The sequence below is a fragment of the Triticum urartu genome, chromosome 2A (assembly GCF_056163025.1).
Source record: "Triticum urartu cultivar PI428250 chromosome 2A, HENAU_Tu73, whole genome shotgun sequence".
NCBI lineage: Eukaryota > Viridiplantae > Streptophyta > Magnoliopsida > Poales > Poaceae > Triticum > Triticum urartu.
Genome location: NC_141874.1, coordinates 621,531,314 through 621,552,302, shown reverse-complemented (window position 1 = coordinate 621,552,302; position 20,989 = coordinate 621,531,314). Strand labels below are relative to the sequence as shown.

Sequence of the window (20,989 nt, the reverse complement as noted above, 5' to 3'; positions counted from 1 at the left end):
CTATTTACTTAACTACTCGCTTGATCTTCACTTATATCTTTTTTGGAGTAGCTGGTCATTTACTCTTGTGCTTCACTTATATCCTATGAGTAAATTGTTGAATGAATTGGATATCATGAAGTTGAAATTATATCATGCTAGTGGTAGCTTCACACTGGGTTTAGAAAGTGAAATATTTTGAAGCTTGACAATCACCACTACAAAAAAATACACTTTCGTGATGATACGTGTTTGTCACAGTAGGTCGTGTTTTCTGTCATGCATGTACATCCATGACAAATTTTTGACAGAATCAAGATAGTCATACATGTGCTATCGTAGAAGTGTTCCATGACATTGCCAAAATTATCATCACGGAAGTGTCCACTTCCATGACGATAAATCGCGCGTCACAGAAGTGCTTTCGTCAAGGGTGACCGACACGTGGCATCCACCGTAACAGAACGCCGTTAAGCTATCGGGTCAGATTTTGGATCCGATAACCCGTTAACAGCCACGACCAATGCCGATTTTCCACGTGTAAAATTCTCATTGGCTGACGGATCCACGCGTCAGCTCCGCGTTGGCACAGGTGTCACTCATCCAACGGTCGAGATGGGCCTATGATATGTTGACACGTGGACCGGCCCAAAAGTGGCCCACAAAGTTTTAATGGGCCGGCCCAACCGAAGGCCCATAAGATTTAGCGGACCATAATGGGACGGCCCAGCTAAAGGCCCACAAAATTTAGCAAACCATAATGGGTCGGCCCAGCTAAAGGCCCACAAGATTTTGCGGACCACAATGGGCCGGCCCAGCTAAAGGACCACAAGATTCTGCACACCATAATGGGCCGGCCCAGCTAAAGGCCCAACATTTTCTGTCAAATTGGCCCGTCAACGTCATGTCCTAAACTTATCATCAACGCGCCCTGTTGTGGGTTTTTCACAGCAGATGTCCTCGTGAAAGGAATTAGTCGTGGAGCCATCGCAACGGGTTAGCTTAAAGGGGTTAAACCGGACAAGGGGACACGGGAGTTTATACTAGTTCGGCCCCTTCAATGAAGGTAAAATCCTACGTCTAGTTGTGATTGGTATTGCTAGGGTTTCGAAGGCCGGGGAGCGAATCCGCTTTGTCTGGCTCTCGAGTTGTTGTTGTCTATCTCTAAACCGCGGCCGGGTCATCCCTTTATATACATAGGTTGACGCCCGCCGGGCTACAGAGTCCCGAAGCCGGATCATAAATGTATCCGGTTTGGCCTTTCTCTCTATCTTACTATACAAGTTACATGACTAAGCCAGTTTACATTTCCAGGCTGTAACCCGCCTTTGGGCCCTCCGTAAAGCGCCATCATCTTTACATCTTCATGGGCTTCTAATCCTCAAAGAGTCAACCCGGCTACATAAGGCCGGTTTACCTCCAGTAGTAATATCCCCAACATTAGGCCCCAGATTGGTTTGAACTTGTTCATGTCAATCTTCCACACTTAGAAAAAATATTCTCTCTTATCTTCATGTTTGATCTTGTAAACCGCCATGATGTCATACTTCAAAATTATGATAAACCGCCCTGACGTCATCCATCCGTTGATGTCGGAGATTTCCTTAATTTAATATATATCCAGTCATCGAGGTGACACCCTTATTAACTTATCCATTTTTTGGGCTCCTCGATTCCCGTACTTGCCATTTTATCACTTCGCCTTATAAATAGGACCGAGGGGTCATTTTCGCCGTTTCCCCCCGTGCCTCTTCGCGTCGTCTTCCTCACGCCGCTCAACCTCTGGAGCTTCGCCACCACCGTCGACCGTCGCCTATGCTCCGACCTTGGCCGCTGCATCACCCTGAACGCACCAGAATACTGCGGTGCCCTTCCGCTTCCTCACCAGCTCCAGTAAGTTCTCTACTTTTTTCACCATAGATCTGTTCTAGGGTTTCGACATTCTTCGCAGTTCTTCCAAAGTTCATCAGTGCTATTCTTCCCTATTCTTCCTTTAATATATAGATGGACACTTCATGCTTGACGCATCTCTTGCCGTAGCTTACCTACCATGGTCATCACAAATCCTTATGCGCAAAGAACTGATCTAGTCTGTCAAAAATTGCTTCAGTTCTGCACCCCTTCAGGATCCAATTATTTTTGCTTTTCTTTCTTATCTTTAGAACTGAAAGTTTTATACATCACTGTGAGATCTGTTTCTATGTTCCTGTGAGATCCGTTTCTCCTCGCACCAATATAAGCGGTTTAACATTGTATAAATAGTCTATGCCATTAGCCCTCTGATAAACCGGAAGAGCATGTTACCTTCATAATTATGCTCCGGTTTAACAGTGCCTGATCAATCCTGTGCTAGCATTACCTTTTTCTCTCATTACACTAGTCTCCAGGTTGTACCATTTATCATATCAGTATGTTTCTTACTCCCTTGTCTCTTGTGTATAATCATGCGTAATTTATAAACCGGCCTTTCATTTTCAGTTTGTTCGCTTTGCAATGGCCAAACAATTCACTGCCTGCAACTAGGCTCGTTCCCGGGTTACTGAGGCTCAATTGAATGAGATGGTTAGCATCGGCTCTCTGCCTAAGAAAACTGAGATCAAATGGCGAGTTCCAGGAACAGAGAATCCTCCAACCCCAAGACAAGGCGATGTGGTAGTCTTCGTTGACCATATAGGTCGTGGTTTAAACCGCCAGGGTCAAAATTTTATCGAGATGTGCTTGCCAGCTTCCAACTGCATCCACAAGATATTGGACCCAACTCAGTCTCCAACTTATGCAATTTCCAAGTCTTTTGTGAAGTCTATTTACAAGAAGAACCAACTGCAGAACTGTTCCGGGATTTCTTTCACTTAAACCGGCGCACAGAGTTTGTGAATGGCCCGAACAGAGAGCTTGGTGGTGTCTCGATTCAAAAGCAGAAAGAAGTAGAATTTCCTCATGCCAAACATCATAGCCCCCCAAAGGAATGGAACCAAACATGGTTTTATTGCAGAGACACTTCGCCTGAGGATGAAAATCCCCTCCCCGGCTTCCGTGATCATAGATTATCCAACACTCACCCAATGCCACAATGCCTGAGCTCTTCAGAAAGGGAAAAATACGCTCCTCAAATCGCCAAGCTCCGGGCCTTTATGGCAAACGGTTTAACAGGCGTGGATTTTGTGCGCTATTGGATATCCTGGAGTATCTCGCTGCTAAGCCGGCGTCCCGGTTTAATGTGCGAATATACCGGTGAAGTTGACGATCCTCAACGCCACTGCAATGTCCAATTATCTGAGGAAGAAGTTATTGAAGGTGTAACGAAGATTCTGAATGAATCGGAACTGGTCTGTAGTCAAACCGGTCTGAGTCCCTTCTATACCAAGAACAAACCGCCTGCTGTAAGCATTACACTTCCTCTTCATCTCTAATATCTTTAACTTATACAAGCTGTAACCCTTCTTCTTTATATATATATAGGGTGATGACCCCTTCTGGAAATGGAAATCCATAGAGAAAGCGGCAAAGCCAACTGGAGACAAAGTGGTCAAGCCAAACCGCCCGAAGACCAAAGCCGTAAAACGGACGTCAAAGAGGAAAACGGCTGACCGGATTAATATGGAGCTTGATGATGATACTGATGACCCAAAAGTTGAGGTAGAACTTGACTCACTTGGCTCTCTTTTTATGCATCTTGTTAACAATGATCTTCCTCAGGAGGAGGCAGAAGCTAGTCAGGCTGATGACATAGAGGTAATTACCCTTTCCTCTGGTACAGACTCTATGCCAACACAAAAAACTCGCCAAGCAATCCGGAAAGCAAGCTTTTCTCATCCTCTTGATCAATTGTATCCAACATTTATATTGAAGACTCAACAGCATGAAGCTCGCCGGACAACCCGGCATAGTGGCCAACAGGTCACCTCTGCCGGTTTACCTGATACTCCGGTTCGGAAGCGCCGGTCTGAGGTCTCTCCTACTTATGACCATTCTTACCCCAAGGCAGGTTATTTCAGATAGCCTCTTAATCCGTCCGATTCAAATTATCAGGTGACACCTCCTTCCTCTTCTGGTGAATCGACAGCAACTCAACTCCCCCCTTTGAAAACTGTGGCCGGGTGAGTTATGAAAAACCTTTCCTTTCAAAGCGCCCTACATCTTTTGAACATGATGTTAGCCCTTTTTATTCTGTTTGCAGGGCCAAAGCCAGACCTAGCAAGAAAGCTCGGGTCACCAATCCGCCAGAAGACCCTGTTGCCGAAGAAGAAGAACCAAGAGGTGAACCGGAGCAAACTGGTGAACCAAAAGGCCTCCATCCTGAAACAACTTTTGATGATCCGCCCCTTGACGGCCAACATACCGACGAACCAACAGATGCTGAGCCTACCGCCCCTGATACTGAACCGACAGAACCAAACCGAGCTAGTCCAATGAAAGACACTGAAATTCCATCATCATCCACCAAAAATCCTGAAGGCCAAGGTGATGACGTTATTATTACTGGAATAGGCCACAACTCTCTTGGTCATCCCGTCATTTTGGCTCAGCATAGTGCCAAAGTAGAGAAAATTGCCAGGGATAAAGGTAAATGGAGCAGCGACTTATCAAACTATGCTCATCTTAATGCTGATGAGCTTCATTACGGCTTCTTGAACCGTCTGCACTCAAATCGGGATTATGAGGCCGGTTTGGTGAATTTGATGAAAGAATGATATGAGGTAAATTCTTCCCCCTTGTACATTGATTTATAGCTGAAATACTATTCCAAGTAGCCCCAAGAGCAGTTTTATGATTGTTAATCATAAACCGGGTCTTTGTAACACTTCAAGCATCCCATCATTGATCCTTGCAAAGGCGTGTCCTCAATCATAGATAAGACTCATGTTTGAAAAAATTAGACAACTTTCTGCAGCATAGCCCCAAAAGGCCGATTTAACTTGGCAAGTTAATCCAGTTTTTAATCCACACCGCCGGTTTAGAACAAACGTACATTAGCCCCCAAGTGTCAAGGATAATGCTTGCATTGTTCTGGAGACTTGTATAGAGTGTAGTATTTGAGAGCAAATAGGCATTAGCCCCCAAGTATGAAGTGGATAACGTGTTATATGCTTTATACTTAGTGCATAAATATGTTGTTTTGTTGAATATACCTTCAATGTTGCAGGCTGAACTGAGAAGCAAAGATGCTCAAAACTCTGACTTGCAAGAAAATGTGAAGTCTCAACAAGTGGAAGCTGCAAAAGCCAAAGAGGAGTTGACCCAGGCCCTAGCCGGAATGGAGAAACTGAAAGAATCCTTCAACCAAGATCGTGCTGAATGGGAAACCGAAAAAGCCGGTTTAACAAAAAGAGCTGTAGACGCCGAGGAAGCCTTGAAACCAGTGGTTGAAGAACTAGCCGGTTTGAAGCGCCAAATCAATGCTATGACCTTTGCTATCTTTGGTAAGTGTCTGCTTATGTATGTTGCGTCAGTCAGGAATCTTAAAATGACAAAAATGTTGATAAAATCTTTGGCAGGAACTCGGATCACTCATCTTGGTGCAGATATGCGGATGAAGCTCAAAGCGGCATATACATTGGTTGAGCAGCTATACTCTGGGTCTCAGCGAGCCATTAGTACGGCAGCTTATAACAAACCGATGCCAACATTGATTAAGGAAACTCTTGAGAAGCTGGGCATGTTACCAGCGCGTATTGCCGAGTTGAAGAGAGCCGCTGCGAGAGCAGGAGCATTAACCGCCCTTATTCGAGCCAAGGCCTGGATTCCAGACCTTGAAGCGGAGGATATCATTAAAGGATATCCAGGCGTTAAAGAAGATGGTTCAAACTTTGATAATGATGATCATCGGCGGCTGACCAAACAGATGCGGCCAGCGGCCAGCAAATTGGCTGAGGACACCGATTTGTCCCATTTTCAACTGTTTTATGATGCAGAAGGGAAAAGACAGCCGGCCGATATCCATGAAGTCGAAGAACTTGTGCCTCCGATTCGTAAGCACACTTACGCCCCTGATATTAACCCTTCTGATCTTATCCATGAGGAAGCAGTGTTCCAAGCTTTAACCGGAATCGATTGGTCAACGACTGATTTCCAGCGGCTGGGTAAGGATGAAGAAGTGCCTACACCAACTGATCCGCAACTGTCAAACCGTCGTGATGAAGAGTCCTGATCTGGTCGCCGGTTTATATGGCTACTGTGAAAAACAATGGCACTGTTTGAGCCGCTTTGAAGCTTCATGTAATAGGATAGCTGAAACTTTGTTTATCTGCCATGCCATCGAGCATGTTTCATAACGCTTTGTGACAATCTGTGCTGCCCTTCAGGATATATTTTATGCATAGCCTATGATGACTTGCCTTCCTAGGTCCAAAAAACTAAAAAGTGTCTAGCGGTTTACCGCTAGACATGTCATAATATCCAAGAAGAATATAGTACTTTAGCTGAATAAATAAGTGTTTGTACAAAAAATAATGTACAGAACATACCTCATTGATTGACCAAATGTGTATACAGCAAAGGTGTTTAACACCAACCCGATACGTTTGATAATTTTATCTTCATAAGGCTGGTCTATATATCAAACCAGACCGGTATAACTACCGGATTTTCTTTATAACACTGGTGATTTAGTCAAACCAGACCGGGTCAATGACCACCGGTTTATAATTGATCATGTGCCAACAACTGGTAGTTGGAAAGCAAGCCGGGTCAAGGATGCCGGTTTATCAAAAAATACTTATGATGTTCAACAAAAAAAATTCAAATAGGAAAATATGCGAGGCTTTTTATGAGCTGCCAGGCTCCAAATCGAGGCTTTTCATGGGCTGCCAGGCCTCTGAGTTAAACCATTTATCAAAGCCTTTTAAGATGGGCCTCCAATTAACCAATCATCGTTTTAACTATGACACGTTCAGGGTCTGTAAAAGATTGACTTGTCAAATGTTCGATGGGTCATACCAGGATTACCTGGATAGGAGTGGCTTACTTGATGAAGGCAGGCTAACCTGGGGTTTTAGGTGAATACACCAGGCTTCCAAGCCGTGGCTTGATAGCCAATTACGAGGGTCCTTTCAAACTCTTTGTTGCTTTGCAAAAAAGAGCCCCCAAGTAACTTTGTGAGCGATGCTCAGTGTGTGCCTATGTTTGAGTCTGTACTATGTACAACACTCTCTTTGGCTCCACAAATTTTCCTTGTATGGCTTGGAATGCCTATCAAGAGGTGTAGCTGAGGTTCAAACATGACCAAGCCCCCAAGTGATTTTCTTTATCTCTATGCATCTGCTAAATCCGGTTTAACAAAGACTCCGCTTTGTTAGTTATCGTGTAAAAGCACACACATGATATAAGAAAGAATAGATACCCCGCTTATAACAGAGGCTCCGGTTTATTATATGATATATACACTGTCATAAATATGTACAGATGAAGAGCCTATGGCTTCAAGTATAATAGGGACGAAGGAGAGCTATGTTCCATGGCCGCTTTGTCTCCTCCTCCGATTGACGTGATTCTTCGTGCTCTCGAACATCAATGAGGTAGTAAGATCCGTTGTGCAGGTTTTTGCTGACCACGAAAGGTCCTTCCCAAGGGGGGGATAACTCGTGCATATCAGTCTGATCCTGGATGAGCCGGAGCACCAAATCACCTTCTTGAAAGGTTCTAGTTTTAACTTGGCGGCTGTGATATTGTCGAAGATCTTGTTGATAAATCACCGAACGTGCTACTGCAAGATCACGCTCTTCATCCAACAGGTCCAGAGAATCCTGACGTGCCTTCTCATTATCAACCTCAACATAAGCTGCAACACGGGGCGAATCATGACGGATGTCACTAGGAAGAACTGCCTCCGCTCCATACACCATGAAGAAAGGTGTGTAACCCGTAGACCTATTGGGTGCGGTGTTGATACTCCATAACACAGAAGGTAACTCCTCAACCCAACAACCCGGCATCCGCTTTAAGGGAACCATAAGCCTTGGTTTGATACCCCTTAGAATCTCTTGATTTGCCCTTTCCGCTTGACCATTAGATTGGGGGTGAGCTACTAATGCTAGATCAAGCCGGATGTGCTCACGTTGACAGAATTCTTCCATCTCCCCTTTTGACAGATTAGTGCCATTATCTGTTATAATACTGTGTGGAAAGCCAAACCGCAATATCACCTTTTTGATGAATTGAACCGTCGTGGCTGCATCACACTTGCTGACTAGCTCTGCCTCCACCCATTTAGTGAATTTATCAACTGCTACTAACATGTGGGTCTTCTTGTCCTTAGAGCGCTTGAAGGGTCCAACCATATGAAGCCCCCAAGTTGCAAACGGCCACATAATTGGAATCATCCGCAACTCTTGAGCCGGAACGTGCGCACGGCGGGCAAATTTTTGACATCCATCACATCTCTTGACTAAATCCTCCGCATCAGCATGCGCCATCAACCAGTAAAAACCGTGGCGAAAAGCTTTGGCAACCAATGACTTTGAACCAGCGTGGTGACCACAATCCCCTTCATGGATTTCTCGCAAAATCTCACGACCTTCTTGAGGAGAAACACAGCGCTGTAACGCTCCTGAAACACTGTAACGATGTAACTACCCGTTGAGTATGGTCATGGACTTGGAACGGTGGATTATCTGTCAGGCCAACGTTTCCTCATCTGGTAACTCGCCCCGGTTCATGTAATCCAGATATGGGATCGTCCAATCCGGTATGGCATGCAGAGCTGCCACCAACTGAGCCTCTGGATCAGGAATAGCCAAATCTTCTTCAGTTGGTATTTTGACTGACGGATTGTGCAACACATCAAGAAAGACATTGGGCGGAACCGGTTTACGTTGGGAACCGAGACGACTTAAAGCGTCCGCCGCTTCATTCTTACGCCGGTCCATATGGTCCACCTGATAACCTTTAAAGTGACCAGCCACTGCGTCTACCTCTCGCTGATATGCAGCCATGAGTGGGTCTTTAGAATCCCAAGTGCCAGGCACCTACTGGGCCACTAGATTTGAATCGCCGAAGCACTTAACCCGGCTCAAATTCATCTCTTTAGCCATCCAAAGACCGTGGAGCAAAGCCTCATATCCAGCTGCATTGTTAGTACAAGGGAACATTAAACAGAGGACATAACAAAACTTGTCACCTCGTGGGGAAGTTAATATGACTCCAGCCCCTGAGCCCTCCAACTGTCTGGACCCATCAAAATGAATAGTCCAATATGTATTATCCGGTTTCTCTTCAGGTGCCTGTAACTCCGTCCAATCGTTGATGAAATCCATGAGTGCTTGGGACTTGATCGCCGTGTGGGGTATACATTTGAGCCCATGAGGTCCAAGCTCAATAGCCCACTTGGCAACCGGCCAGTCGCCTCTCTGTTTTGAATGATGTTTCCCAGAGGAGCTGAACTGACCACTGTGATAGGATGGCCCTGAAAATAGTGTTTAAGCTTCCGGCTTGCCATAAACACCCCATACACCAGTTTCTGCCAATGTGGATACCTCTGCTTTGAATCAATGAGCACCTCACTGATATAATAAACTGGTCGTTGAACCGGATACTCCTTACCAGGCTCCTTGCGCTCTACCACAATGGCTACGCTAACAGCCCGGGCATTAGCAACCACATATAATAATAATGGCTCCTTATTGATTGGTGCTGCAAGCATGGGTGGTTCGGCGAGCTGCCTCTTCAGATCCTCGAATGCCTTATCAGCTGCCTCACTCCAGACAAAGTTATCTGTTTTCTTGAGCATATGATATAAGGGAATGGCCTTCTCTCCAAGGCGGCTGATAAACCGGCTTAAGGTTGTAATCCGGCTGGCCAGACGTTGAACATCATTAATACACGCCGGTTTAGCCAAGGATGTAATTGCTGCAATCTTTTCCGGATTAGCCTCAATGCCTCTATTTGAAACCAGAAAGCCTAAGAGCTTGCCTGCTGGGATACCGAGAACACACTTCTCCGGATTGAGCATCATCTTGTAAACCCGGAGATTCTCAAAGGTTTCCCGTAGATCATCTATCAAAGTCCCCTCCTTTCGAGATTTGACCACAATATCATCCACATATGCATGAACATTGCGCCCAATTTGCTTATGAAGGCAATTCTAAACACATCGCTGGTAAGTTGCCTGGGCACTCTTGATTCCAAAGGGCATGGAAACATAGCAGAAGGCTCCAAAGGGAGTTATGAAGGCTGTCTTCTCCTGGTCCTTAACCGCCATTTTGATCTGATGATAACCAGAGTAAGCATCCAGAAAACACAAACGGTCACAACCCGCCATAGCATCAATTATCTGATCAATGCGAGGGAGAGCAAAGGGGTCTGTAGGGCAAGCTTTGTTTAAATCCGTGTAGTCCACACACATAAGCCAAGTGCCGTTTTTCTTAAGAACTAGCACCGGATTGGCTAACCACTCTGGATGAAAATATTCGACAATAAACCTAGCAGCCAACAGACGGGCTACCTCTTCACCTATTGCCTTGCGTCTCTCTTCATTGAAATGGCGGAGGAACTGCCAGACTGGTTTGAACTTAGAATCAATGTTGAGTGTGTGCTCAGAGAGTTCCCTCGGTACACCTGGCATGTCAGAAGGTTTCCATGCGAAGATGTCCCGATTCTCATGTATGAACTCGATGAGCGCGCTTTCCTATTTGGGATCCAGGTTAGCGCTGATGCTGAACTGTTTGTATGAATCGCTAGGAACAAAATCAACCATCTTAGTGTCTGTAGACGATTTGAACTTCAACGCTGGGTCATGCTCCCTAGTTGGCTTTTTTAAAGAGGTCATGTCTGCCGGATCAACCTGCTCCTTATAGAATTTTAACTACTCTGTGGCACAAACCGACTCCGCATAAGCCGCATCGCCTTCTTTGCACTCCAAAGCAATCTTTCTACTTCCATGTACTGTGATAGTCCCTTTATGACCTGACATTTTAAGCTGTAGATAAACATAACATGGCCTTGCCATAAACTTAGCATAAACCGACTGCCCAAACAAGGCGTGGTATAGACTTTTGATCTTTACCACCTCAAATGTCAAAGTTTCTGACCTTGAATCGTAGTCATCTCCAAAAGCTACCTCCAAAGCTATCTTACCAACAGGATATGCAGACTTACCAGGAACCACACCATGAAAGATCGTATTTGACGGTTTAAGATCCTTATCTGTCAACCCCATATGGCGGAATGTATCATAGTACAAAATATTGATACTACTTCCCCCATCCATGAGCACTTTAGTGAACTCGTATCCCCCGACTTGAGGGGCTACCACCAAGGCCAAATGACCTGGATTATCAACCCGGGGTGGGTGATCATCTCTACTCCACAAAATAGGTTGCTCAGACCAGCGTAAATACTGAGGTACTGCCGGCTCAACAGAGTTGACTGCCCTTTTGTGGAGCTTATGATCACGTTTGCACAAACTAGTAGTGAAGACATGATACTGCCCGCTGTTCAGCTGTTTGGTATTGCTCTGATAACCCGACTGCTGCTGCTGCTGACTCCCCTGATGGTTGTAGCCTCCCTGGTTGCCTTGGTGTCCTTGATTGACATGTCCGATTTGGTTGCCTGGAAACCCTGAACCGGAACCACCACCTCCGTAACCCGGCCCGTGGAAACCTCCTCCTGAACCGCCGGGCGGGCCGTTGTCATATTGGAACATATTGGAATTCTTGAAATCCCGCATGATATAACAATCTTTCCAGAGATGTGATGCCGGTTTCTCCTTCGATCCATGCTTTGCACAGGGCTGATTTAACAAACGCTCCAAATTGTTGCCTGGACCTCAACCCCTCTGGGGCTGCTTGCCTTTACGGCGCTGGCCATTCTCCTACGCGTTGGTATTTGCGACAAAGTCCAAGCTGCTGTCGGCCTTGCGCTTACCAGTGTTTCCATGGCCCGCCGGATTATGCTATTGGCCTTTGGCATTGCCGTTCTTCTTACCTTTCTCCGGTTTGTCCTCCTCTGAATCTGGATCCTTGGTATTATCTGAATCGGCATATTTAACCAAAGCGGTCGTGAGTGTTGACATGTTGTTGCAGTGACATTTGAGCCTTCCCAACTTCTATTTTAACGGTTTCAAATGGCAATTGCCCTCTAACTTTAACACTGCGGTGTCTACATTGATACGATCTGATGAATGCAAAATAGCCGAGACCCGTTTGACCCAATGGGTCGTGGACTCCCCTTCCTCTTGGACACAAGCGGCCAGATCTACAATTGAAATTGGTTGCTTACACGTATCCTTGAAGTTCTGGATAAACCGGTCCTTTAGTTCGGCCCATGATCCAACAGAGTTGGTCGGCAAGCTCTTCAACCAAGTGCGAGCTGTTCCTTCCAACATCATGGTGAAATATTTAGCACACACCGCTCATCCACATCTAACATCTCCATTGCCATCTCATAGCTCTACACCCACGCCTCTGGCTGCAAATCGGTGGTGTAATTTGGTACCTTATGAGGTCCCTTGAAATCCTTGGGCAGTCGCACATTACGCAAAGCGGGAGTTAAACACAGTACCCCTAAGGAACTGAACATCGCCCCTGGCTCCACGGAGGCCGTGGGGTGAACCGGAGTAAGCTATCGTGCTCCGTGTCGAGCTGTCAACTCGGTCTCTCGACGCACACGGCCATGGTCCACAACATCTTGCACATTAGCACCTCCCCCAGCCCGGTTGTTCCCTTGTGGCGAATTTCGGCGACGTGCACTACTGGACACGGCCGATTTGTCCTCCATGTGTCTGCTATAACTTCGGCTTGGACGGGGAGAAGAATGAATCCTCTCACGGCTGTGTGAATATGCTTGCTGTTGGTTTAGTGCTGTTTGAAGGAGATCCCTGGCTCGACACGCTTCTACTGCAACTGGTGACTCGCCGTCGGTTGGGAGGGCCGCCAGGCGTGAAGCGGCGGCCACAATGTTGTCCAACGGGTTGGAATAATGCCCGGGCGGCGTTGATGGCACAACGTTGTTCCAGCAAGGCAGGTTCATTGTGCGTGGCTGAACCGGCGCTCCTGCTCCCGGTGCCCCGCTCGGTTTAGCATGGGTTGGTTACCAGCTCTTGCACCTGGCGTGTTGAAAAGATTATGCGGCTCATAAACCAACGGGAGACGTGATCGATACCTTCTTCTCATGACTTCCTCTGAAGCATTCTGATCCAGTCTAATCCGGTAGGCCTCTGCTTCCAACTCGGCCCGCTCCGTAGCCATCCTGGCATTTTCTGCTGCCAGGTCCGCTTTAGCCTGGGGCTATCTGATCTTTCACTTCTACAATCTACGCATTGTGCTGATCCCTGCCTGCTGCGTCCACCTCCGTGGACATCAATGTTGCCAGAGCGTCGAACAAATCAGACAAGACTTGGGCTGGAGGTGACGCCGAGCTTCCTGCCCCTGCTGGTGTGGCCGTCGTTGAACCGGAGAGCATTGCTGTAGCGGTAGATGAATGAGGTGCCGATTGTGTGCCGGCCATGAAGATGGCGGCCCGGTTTGGCAGACCGGGGGAATCTGGAATACTATTGCCCTTGGATCCTTGGTCAATCCGGCCATCCTGCAACTGGTAAAGCGATCCGGTCTCCCTAGAAGACTCGTCATCAGAGCAGACTACGGTTTCTCCATCGGACACCGGTCCATCCTTGTACCCTGATCCATGGACGACACCTACGAAAACATGCCTTGCCTCGGGCTGAACCGGCGAAGAACTTGCACTCCGAGTCGTTTCGATGATGTCGGTGCAGAGGTCCGGCTCGGGGGCCGGTTCGCCGATCTTGCCGATGAAGACGTGAATCCCACCAAACGGGACCCGGTACCCGTATTCAATTGAATCGGCCTCAGGACCCCATCCTGCATTATCGATGTAGAGCTTGCCGTGACAACTCTTCGTCATCCGGCCCACAGCGTATCCCTTAAGTCCATCGAAGCTGCCCTTCAAGAACTCAAAACCATCGTGCGATAGCCCCACGGTGGGCGCCAACTGTCGTGGGTTTGTCACGGCAGATGTCCTCGTGAAAGGACTTAGTCGTGGAGCCATCGCAACGGGTTAGCTTAGAGGGGTTAAACCGGACAAGGGGACATGGGAGTTTATACTAGTTCGGCCCCTTCGATGAAGGTAAAAGCCTACGTCTAGTTGTGATTGGTACTGCTAGGGTTTCGAAGGCCAGGGAGCGAATTCGCTTTGTCTGGCTCTCGAGTTGTTGTTGTCTATCTCTAAACCGCGGCCGGGTCGTCCCTTTATATACATAGGTTGACGCCCGCGGGGCTACAGAGTCCCGAAGCCGGATCATAGACGTATCTGGTTCGGCCTCTCTCTCTCTCTCTCTATCTTACTATACAAGTTACATGACTAAGCCGGTTTACATTTACAGGCTATAACCCGCCTTTGGGCCCTCCGTAAAGCGCCATCATCTTTACATCTTCATGGGCTTCCAATCTTCAAAGAGTCAACCCGGCTACATAAGGCCGGTTTACCTCCAGTAGTAATATCCCCAACACGGCCCATGGTCACTTCTGGCCCGTTAACAGTCCGCTAAGTAATTGGGCCGAATTACGGCCCGGTGTATTTCCAGCCTGTTAAAGGTCCAGCTTCATTTGGGCCCATTTACAGGCCATCAAAACTTTCGGCCCATAAACGACCGTGAAGGATTTGGGTCATATTCGGCCATGTCTGACATTCGGCCTGTTAGAGGCCCACTATAGCTTTGGGCCACTTTCGGCCTGTTGTCATTTTTGGCCTGTTAACGCCGGACATAAACCATGGGCCATATGTGGACCAACGTCATATCGGGCCCATTAACGGCCCATATAAAAATGACGATAATCTAGCCCGACCGAAGTTCCACCCTGTTAAAGGCACGTGTATTAGGTCGGCGCATTTACGGCCCGTTCGAATTTCGGCCTATCAAAGATCCGCATCGTAAATGGGCCACAATCAGGGCCCAATCTTACTTTCGGTCTATTAAAGGCCCATGTTTTCTATGGGCTCAAGATATTTACACCTGTAAACGGCCTATTTTTACTGAGGGCCCAAATTATGTTTAGGCCTGTTAAAGGCCCACTATGGGCACAGGCCTACCAGAAAAATATGAAAGCTTATGCTGATTTAGGCCTAGATATTTTTAGTGGGCTACATGCCAATTTCGGCCCGTAATCGTTTTTAGCCCAATTGGAATGGGCCCGACGAATGTTGGCATGTTGGGCTCCTACGAAGCTTTCGGCCGAATACATTACTAAGATAAACCTACACTATACAAAAATAGCGTCGTAATTACTGCAGCCTGAGGCAGCATCATAAATGTTGTATCACAACAAAATAAATTCCAACCATACAACAAAAGGCCTGTTGGCATAAAGTTTACAGTCCTTCCAGATAAAAGCACCATCATATGTATAGAAGCACAGATCATTTGACCTGAGTGCTAATGTTTCAGGCTGTAGAATCTGATGGAGCAACACGATCTCCACCTTTTTTCCGCCATTACTCTTGAACAACGAAGCGAATGTCTGATAGTCTGGTTTCAAAACCATTCATATCTTAAGGACATTTCTCAACCACTATTCTTGTTTCTGAAACAACGTCCATTAGGGATTGGACTTGTGTCTGGAGCACATATATATATATCACTCTGTCTAGCAGGAAGAATTTGTTCAGTAGGCGATTTGGACGAGGTTACTGTCGGTGTCAAAACCGGCGGATCTCGGGTAGGGGGTCCCGAACTGTGCGTCTAGGCGGGTGGTAATAGGAGACAAGGGACACGATGTTTTTACCCAGGTTCGGGCCCTCTCGATGGAGGTAAAACCCTACTCCTACTTGATTAATATTGATGATATGGGTAGTACAAGAGTAGATCTACCACGAGATCAAGGAGGCTAAACTCTAGAAGCTAGCCTATGGTATGATTGTTGTTCATCCTACGGACTAAAACCCTCCGGTTTATATAGACACCGGAGAGGGCTAGGGTTACACAGAGTCGGTTACAATGGTAGGAGATCTACATATCCATATCGCCAAGCTTGCCTTCCACGCCAAGGAAAGTCCCTTCCGGACACGGGACGAAGTCTTCAATCTTGTATCTTCATAGTCCAGGAGTCCGGCCGAAGGTATAGTCCGGCTATCCGTTCACCCCCTAATCCAGGACTCCCTCAGTAGCCCCTGAACCAGGCTTCAATGACGACGAGTCTAGCACGCAGATTGTCTTCGACATTGCAAGGCGGGTTCCTCCTCCAAGTACTTCATAGAAGATTTTGAACACAAAGGTAGTGTCCGGATCTGCAAAATAAGTTTCCACATATTGCCATAGAGAGAATAATATTTACACAAATCTAATCTACTGACGTATTCCGTAGCGTGACATCACACCACGGCCAAGTCTTTATTCGAATCGTTTTACTGTCCCACCTCAGCGTGTTTAGCGAGGCGGTTTCCTTGGCACGTCTTGTCAAAGCAGAGATCGTGTCCCCTTATTCCGAGATTCTCATCAATACGAGCGTGGGTAACCCAGTCGTACCCGTTGGTATGTTTTCTCGATCAAAGGCGAGTCCCAAACGGTCACGGGGAGGGCCCTTGGTATTCAACCTCTTATAAAGAGACCAAGGCCTTACTCCTATCTTTCAATCTCAAACGAGTTCGCCCTTCGCCTCGAGTTCCAACACCCAAGGCTCCAGATTTCAGGCGCTTCAGACCTTTGACAATGTCCGGTTCCGACCTTCGAGACCGATGGATGCCCTCCTCCATCATAGAGGAGGACGTGCTGAAGTTGAGAGAGGCCAGGTTCTTGACCGGCGAAATCTGGCATAGGCTGCCTGCTCAAGGGCAAGTCATTCCCACTCCCAAGCCTGGTGAGAGTGTGGTGTTCATGTCTCACTTCCTTCGGGGGCTAGGCTTCCCGACGGATCCCTTCGTGAGGGGGCTCATGCTTTATTATGGGCTGGAATTTCACGACTTAGCTCCGGAGTCTATCCTCCATATTTCCTCATTCATCGTCATGTGTGAAGCCTTCCTCCGTATTACTCCTCACTTCGGACTATGGCTCAAGACCTTCAAAGTAGAGCTGAAGATGATCGAGGGACGACATGCGGAGTGCGGAGGTGCTTTTATAAGCAAGAATGCTAGTGCTCCATGGCCCGAGGGCTGTTTTCAAGAGGAGTCCAGCTTATGGCAACGAGAGTGGTTTTACATCACCGTTCCCAGGGGCACCAAGTGGGTGGCGCCACCCGCCTTTCGCTCGGGTCCCCCACCATAGCTAGTGTCATGGGTCAATAAAGGACTGGACTGGGGGCCATGCAAGGACGTGCCCTTTTTGCAGGGCCGCATTCGAGATCTCTTAGAAAGAGACATTAGTCTAGTCGTGGTGACGCAGGTCATGTTGATCCGCCGAGCCTTGCCCAGCAAATGTCGCCCCCTTCGCCTATGGGAGTTCAATCCGGAGGGACCACGAGCTCTCCAGCATTTCATGGGCGCAACGCCCGTGGAGATGTACAAATTGTTCTTCGGATCACAAGCAATGTGTCCGGACTTGACCGAGGACGCATGCTTGAGCTGCAATCGCCCGGATACTCAAGTAAGTAGCCTTGTGCCCGGACTCGCTATCCATATATTTATCATAAAATTGCCCATAAAAGAGTTGTCCTTTAAACAAGAGTGGATAGAGAAAGCAAAGCTAATCAGGTGTCCGGCCCCCCTCCCCGAGACCACGCCGGATCCCGTGCTAGTCAGGATGTTGGAGGTTGTGCCTTCGAAGGAAAGCGAGTATAACACCCTCGATGCGGCTATATCTCCGACGTGTCGAAGCACGACTTAGAGGCATAACCACATTGAAAGCAATGTCGCAAGTGAGGTAATCTTCACACAACCCATGTAATACATAAGGGAAAGAGATACATAGTTGGCTTACAATCATCACTTCACACAATACATGAATAAAGCATTACATCGTCCAAATACAATCAAGGTCCGACTACGGAACCAAAATAAAAGAAGAACCCCAAATGTGACAAGGTCCCTGATCGACCCCAACTGCACTCCACTACAGATCAACTAGAACGAAACAACACAAAGGACAAGATCTTCATCGAGCTCCTCCTTGAGCTTGGTTGCGTCACCTGCTCGGTAACGTCGGCACCTGCAAACTGGTTTCGGAAGTATCTGTGAGCCACGGGGACTCGGCAATCTCGCACCCTCGCAATCAAGACTATTTAAGCTCATAGGCAAGGTAAAGGTATGAGGTGGAGCTGCAGCAAGCGACTAGCATATATGGTGGCTAACATACGCAAATGAGAGCGAGAAGAGAAGGCAAAGCACGGTCCATAAAAGTATGATCAAGAAGTGATCCTAAAACAACCTACGTCAAGCAAAACTCCAACACCGTGTTCACTTCCCGGACTCCGTCGGAAAGATACCATCACGGTAACACACGCGGTTGATGCATTTTAATTAAGGTCAACTTCAGGTTTTCTACAACCGGACATTAACAAATTCCCATCTGCCCATAACCACGGGCACGGCTTTTGAAAGTTCAAATCCCTGCAGGGGATTCCCAACTTAGCCCATGACAAGCTCTCACGGTCAACGAAGGAATAGACCTCCTCCTGAGACGTTTCGATCAGACTCGGTATCCCAGTTCTTCAAGACATTTCGACAAGCTAAAACAAATCCAGCAACACCGCCCGAATGTGCCGACAAATCCCGATAGGAGCTGCACATATCTCTTTCTCAGGGCACACTTAGATTGTCCTAGGTACGGGTAGGCCAGCCCAGAGTTGCCCCTGGTGGCCACCGGCAGCTGACAGGTGACCAACACTCAGCGGAGCACTGGCCCGGGGGGGGGGGGGGGTTAAAATAATGATGACCCTTGAGTCTGCAGAACCCAAGGGAAAGAAAAGGCTAGGTGGCAAATGGTAAAACCAATGTTGGGCATTGCTGGAGGAGTTTTACTCAAGGCGAACTGTCAAGGGGTTCCCATAATAGCCCAACCGCGTAAGGAACGCAAAATCTGGGAACATAACACTGATATGACGGAAACTAGGGCGGCAAGAGTGGAACAAAACACCAGGCATAAGGCCGAGCCTTCCACCCTTAACCAAGTATATAGATGCATTAATTAAATAAGATATATTGTGATATCCCAACAAGTAAACATGTTCCAACAAGGAACAACATCTCCATGTTCCAACAAGGAACAAACTTCAATCTTCACCTACAACTAACAACGCTAGAAAAGGGGCTGAGCAAAGCGGTAACATAGCCAATCAACGGTTTGCTAGGACAAGGTGGGTTAGAGGCTTGGCTCAACAATATGGGAGGCATGATAAGGAAGTGGTAGGTATCGCAGCATAGGCATAGCAAAAGAGTGAGCAACTAGCAAGCAAAGATAGAAGTGATTTTGAGGGTATGGTCATCTTGCCTGAAATCCCGCAAGGAAGAAGAACGAGTCCATGAAGGAGACAAACGGGCGTAGTCGAACGGGTCCTCACAAACGCGACGTTACCGGAACCAACCCAAAGAAGCAAACACCGGAAAGAGGCACACAACATAGTAAACAACCATCACATAAGCATGGCACGATGCGCAAACAAGTATGATGCATGTCTGGTTAAAATATGCATGGCAAGGCAAAGTGCACAAACAATACTACAAATTAAGTGGATCTCAAAATGCATTCAAGTTATTTAGTTTGATCTCGTTTATGTACCCAACAATATTAAATGTTGTTAAGCATGGCAAGAGGGTGAAGCATAATTAAACTATCTAATCTAGGCAAGTTCAAATGAGCCCGGAAAAACAAAACAACAATTCCGGAAACTCCTCATGTGCATATTTTAGGTTTGGTACTGTTCTGCCCTAAACATAATTTTAGAGTTGTTAAACATGCAAAGTGATGCCACCATGTTAAACTAGGCATTTTTCTACCCCATTTACATATAAAATTCATTAAATTCGAAGTTACGGTTATTAAGTTATGAAATAAATCATTTTTAACATGGCATAGGAGCAAATTTAAACAAACAGCATTTTAAATATTTTAAACATGGATGAAAACGACATATTATTAAACTAGATGAAAAACTAAGCAAGTTTCATGTTAAGTTTGTTTTAATCCGATGCACGGTTTGTGAGATATTAAATGCATGAAGTTGAAGGCCTTTTCTGCAAAACTGTAAACTCCTGGATAATTAGACAAAATCGCAGAGCACGGAAAAAACATAGGCGGGCTGAATCGGGGCAGTCTGTGCGCTCACCATGGGCCAGGCCCAGTCAGGTGAGAGGGGCAGCTGGGCCGCGGTCAATCGGGCGAAGGGGAGGCGGGCCGCCAGGCGAATGAGGCCACATGAGTTGGCGCTAGGCCGAGCGGCGCGAGACATGGCCCGGCCGTGGTCAACGGAAGGCGAGCGAGCTGCTCCTTCTCGTCTAAAAATAGAGACAGTTGTAGGTCATGGCGATGAAGGGGAGCTCGGTCGTTCTCCTTGCTCATACAGGAAGCAGAGGAAGAAGGGGAACGGCGGTGAGGGAGAGATGAAGGCGCAGGGGATGGAGGGGCGCGGGACGGCGGCCTCCGGAGATGGGCGTGCTGAGAGCGCCGAAATCGGGCGCGGGGAACGCATCTTGAAGACGAGGGTGGCCATGGCGGGTCCCTCCGCAGGTCGACGGCGATGACGCGAGGGAAGGCCCTGGGCGATGGAGGTCGTTCCCGGCGGCGGCTTGGCATGCTCCCTGTTGCAGCGGAACATAGAGAAAGAGAGACGCATGAGAGAGAGAGGAGAAAGAGGGGAACGGGCATGGCGGTGCTCATCTTCGGTGGCGAGCTCCTGCGGGCGCCGGCGGCAGCGGTCGGTGACGGCTTGCATGGGGCTTGGCGGGGCTGTGCTCGAGGTCATCGGCGCTGCACGAAGATGGAGGAGCTCAGGTTCCTCCTGATCTAGACCTCAAGCGAGGCTGCGGGCGCTAAGACCTGACGAGGCCAGCGCAAGCGAAACAGGGGCGAACAGGGGCCCGGCAGCATGCTTCGGTGGGTGATGGCGCAAGACTCGGGTGGATTCGCCGGGGACTG

General features: G+C 47.6%; 1 pseudogene; it reads right to left on the bottom strand.

Annotated features, from left to right (window-relative positions):
* LOC147986260 (protein FAR1-RELATED SEQUENCE 5-like) overlaps positions 1-20,564 on the bottom strand; it is a 32,270-nt pseudogene extending 11,706 nt beyond the window's left edge.
* Between the last annotated feature and the right edge of the window lie 425 nt (positions 20,565-20,989).